General features: G+C 33.8%; 1 protein-coding gene across 1 annotated transcript in view; it reads left to right on the top strand.

Moving 5' to 3' along the window:
- Window positions 1-4,594, top strand: part of LOC117170991 (anosmin-1) — a 109,434-nt gene that overhangs the window by 16,174 nt on the left and 88,666 nt on the right. The gene's annotated exons all lie outside the window — the stretch shown is intronic.

Below are 4,594 nucleotides of genomic sequence, written 5' to 3'. Positions count from 1 at the left end.
GGGTACAGCACATAGAGTTGCAAATGGAAGAGACCCTCTTCTTAAAATAGTCAGGAATCACGAAGAAGTGGGCAAAGGAGCGTTTCTGTACAAAACAGCGGAGGAGGCTGCTGAAGCACTCGTACTTGACTTCAGTATTAGGGGTGATCAAAATGCATCAAATCTTATCTATCTCGAGAGCTCACTCCTGAAAGCCCTGATTAAGAAAGCACAAGAGAAAAACTTTCATGAACAGCTCCTCGATAAGAGAATGCACGCTATCTTCCACAGAAATGTGAAGGATCAGTCAATGTCTTGTGAGCTAACGTTTGCTTTCCTTAAATCGCCCGGATTGAAGTCTGGTATAGAGGGTTTCATTTTTGCATGCCAGGACAGTGTCATTTCCACCTTAACATACCGTCGCCACATTTAGAGCCAAGACATTCCCGATGATAGCTGCAGGGCGTACCATGCACACCCCGAGCATTTAGCTCACATACTATATAGTTGTCCAACTCACGCGGGAACGACCTACATTCAAAGGCACAATGCGGCACTAAGAGTGCTTTATTACCATCTCTGTCACTCCTACGGCATTAACCTTAATATCGCTCCTCTAAATACTCCTAGGGAAATTGAGTCAATTGTCGAGAATGGGAAGTGCCGCATATACTAGAACTTTATATCCTCGACAATTGTTTCTATTGCTCACTCGAGGCCTGACATGGTTCTTCTTTACTTCGAGAAGCGAACCATATTTGTTATCGAATTTTCGGCACCAGCTGACAAAAACATCATAACCAAGGAGAATGAAAAGAAAGAGAAGTATTGAGACCTTATAAGGGAGTTGCAACGATTGTACCTGGAATATTCTGTTAAATTGATCGTTCTTATCATCGGCGCTCATGGAGGTGCCAAGCTTTCACTTGCTAATGGCCTAAAAAGCATCCCTGCTTGTCAACAATATGCTAGAACACTTGCGAGAAAATGCAGAGGGCGGTTGTCCTTGGGTCGCTCCGTGTTCTTAGGGTGCACGAGGCTTTTGCTGGATTGTCGTATTGATTCTATTACAGACTGTAACCACCTATCTCACGGTCGTGAGACGTGGTTATGGTTGAAATTTTACTGCGATTTCGCTGGAAGCGGGTGCAATTTTCCAGATTAGCACCCGTTCCCGGCGAAATCCTGCAGTTGTCGGATGTGATGTTCGATAAATATAAAGCAACACCTGTTTTGACTTGAAAGTATCACGTTTCATGTTTCGTGACTAAGCCTTTCTTGTGATGGGGAGCAATATACTCAAAATATCCGAGGCATTTGATAAACAAAAAGTTGATTCCATTCGACTTTTATATTAATTACTTTTACAATTCTTACAATTGAAAGATATGCATGGAATAATAGTAGGTTTACCACTTCCCCTGTCCTGAGATGTAATCTTTGGCCAGGTGTGCAATTCTTTTTTTCACTTTTAACCCCGAAAGAAAGCTGAAAGATAATCAATATTTAAGAATATCGAGCTTTTATTTTGATCCTAAAAGTGAATCTATGGCAATGATTCATATTAATAATTTTAAAATCCCACTATAGCCCCCCCCCCCCCGAAAGAAAAAATCTACAGTTTAGGGGTTTCTGAAATTTTGAACCAGGTACCCCCTTCATAGATTTTCTTGGGGGGGGGGGGGCAGCTTAGCGTTCCTTAGAAATTAACGAAGTAGCTTAACTTTCAATAAAGTAATTAAATTTTCAAACAAAAAGATGAATCTTTAAGCTAGAACATTCATTTTCTACTGAAAAAACGAATTCTCAACAAAATACATTTCTAATCAAATTATTGATTTTTGAAACGAGAAGATTAATTTTCTACCAAGAAAGATGATATTTTAACAAATTACATAATTTCTTAACCAAATAGGAAATGACGATTTTTCTACCAAATATTTGAATCTTCCACCAGAATATATGAATTTTCGTGAAAAAAAGGAATAATTTTCTACCAAATAGTTGAATTTGCTTTTTAAGAAATCTCTAATTTTCAGTTTAAAACATTCATTTTTAACCACAAAAAAAACACATTTTCAATAAAGTAGTTCAATTTTCAAACAAAGAGATGTATTTTTAACTAAAAGGATGAATCTTTAACCAGAAAAATGAATTTTAAACAAAGAAGTTCAAGTTTCAACCAAATATTTCAATTTTCAACCTTAGAAGTAGAATTTTCAACAAAGTACATATATTTTCTACCAGAAATTAAAATTTTGTATCACGAAGATTAATTTTTACCAACAGGAAGAGTTTTTAAGCATTCGATTCTACTGGAATAAATTATTTGAGCCCATGCATGTTACACTATTTTTTAACCTGCTTTGTATGCTTCATTTAATAAATTGTAGAGCGTGTATCGTACGATTCAATAGTTTATTTATACTACATAATAAGTAGGGTTAAAAATTGTACTTACATGGACTACATGGGCTGAGGTTTGACCCCTGAGTCGATAGCAATTATTGCTATCGACTCAGGGGTCAAACCTCAGCCCTGCTGCTTGGAAACCTGACTATTATGAAATACAGAAATTACAAATACAAAAAATACAAATTTCCAGGGAATTTATATTTATTTTTATTTAATCGCAGTTTTTTTACATTTTCGTACTATATTCTATCAAAAAGAACAGCTATTGTCCCTTATTGCATCCGGACCCACAATTGAAATTTTTCTGCCTACTTCTATCGAAGCTTTAGTGGTTCGGAACGCACCTTAAGCTGTAGGTTCCCTCAAATCGAGGAAAAATTTGCTTGTGATTTTGTGAAGACCTAGAAAAGAGTTACTTACTTCATCTGTGCATCCAAATGATGAATTCAGAGGGGATATTCAGGCCATTTTAACCCGGCCGTCTCTCTTCACAGCTTAGGTAGGAAAGAGGCTGCTAGATGGCAAAGTAGCTGAGGCTCACTTTTCTGTGCAAAGAGGTCCGCATCATGTACTGTGCAATGGGGTACGTCTGGCATCTGAGTGTTGCACTTCCAGAAAATTAGAAACAATTAAATGCACGGAGATCTAAAAATATGTTAAAGAGTTTTAAACAGTTTTGTAGGATTTAAAAATAAGCTAAGCACTTTTTTATGAAAGTGCTAGATAACTTTGAATAATACATTCAATTAATTGAATTTTCAAGGAACTTCTAGCGGTCCTAACGATTTCAAAGGTTTTTAAGGTATTTCAAACAAATTAAAATAATTCAAAAGATTTGTTTAAAAATATTCCAACGAACTTACAGGGAAAAGAGAGAGTTAAACAATTTCCAAGAATATCAATAAATTTTGCAGGATTTTCGAAGATTTTAAATGATTTTAGAAAATTGTAGAAGGTACACTGAAAAAAAAGTCTGGTTCAATTAATAAGATTTCTGGTTAAATGTGCCCTTAATATTTTTTCTGGTTAGATTAAACAGAAATTCTGATTAAAAAAATCAGAATTCTGATTACCTTAACCAGAAAAAAATAGTAAGGGCATATTTAACCGGCATTCTCGTTGATTTAACCAGACACATTTTTGAGTGTATAAGGGATTTTATTGGACCTTCAATTATTTCAAAGAATATAAGGGACCTTAACAGATTTTAAAGAATTTAAAGAGATTTAAAAAAATTCAATGGATTTCAAAGAGTTTTATAGCATTTCTAAAGATTTTGAGGTGTTTCTAGAGAACTGCAAAACAATAAATTAAATTAAATCTAAAGAAATTACTAGCGATCCGAAACATTGCAAGAGATTTTAAAGTATTTAAAGAAATTTTACAAAATTTGAAGGATTTTATTGAATATCCAAAGACTTCAAAGACTTTTAGTGATTTAAACAGTTACTTTTTAGAGCATTTTAATTAATTAGTTTAGTTTAAATTATCGAAGTGTGTCGTCCCGAAATTCGGGACTTGTCGATCCCCTTTTCCAGCTCCTCTAATTTTTCTGGACGATTAAACACAGTCATAATTTATATTTTTAGGGATTTTAAATGATGTATGCTTATTTTTATGAATTTCGCAATTTCAAAATATTTAAATTGATTTTAAGGTACTTATAAACAAATGTCTAGAAAACTCTTGGGAATAATATAGATTTTAATTCAAGGGACTCCTATAGATTTCAACGAGTTGATGGGCTATGCAGAAATTAGAAGGACTTTCAAAGGATTTTGGGAATATTAAGTTTTTTTTTAAATTCCAATGTATTAAGAGATTTCTCAAATTTCCACAGATGTAAAAGAATTTCCAAAGGTATCAGGGGATTTCAATGAAATCTGAAGCAATTCAAAAGATATTAAGAGAGTTTGCAGATTTTTTCTGTATAAAGTTTTTTTTTGCGCAGAATCGCTATTTTTGTGTACTTCTATATAATATTATCAATGGTATAAAAAATTCTTCTTCTGTAGTCTATCTACTTTTTGTCTGCTGATCATTCTATAATCGTTTTTTATATTATGATTTTATATCATGAGTTTCCTATAATCACGAAAAATTGTGGGAAATTCATTATAGGAGAAGCATCATAGGCCATTACTATTTGTTAATAAGGACAGTTTACAACTTTGCACGGAAATTAACATGTTAATAAAAT

Source organism: Belonocnema kinseyi, chromosome 4, assembly GCF_010883055.1.
Source record: "Belonocnema kinseyi isolate 2016_QV_RU_SX_M_011 chromosome 4, B_treatae_v1, whole genome shotgun sequence".
In the NCBI taxonomy this organism is placed as follows: domain Eukaryota; kingdom Metazoa; phylum Arthropoda; class Insecta; order Hymenoptera; family Cynipidae; genus Belonocnema; species Belonocnema kinseyi.
This window is presented reverse-complemented; position numbering and strand designations above follow the sequence as displayed.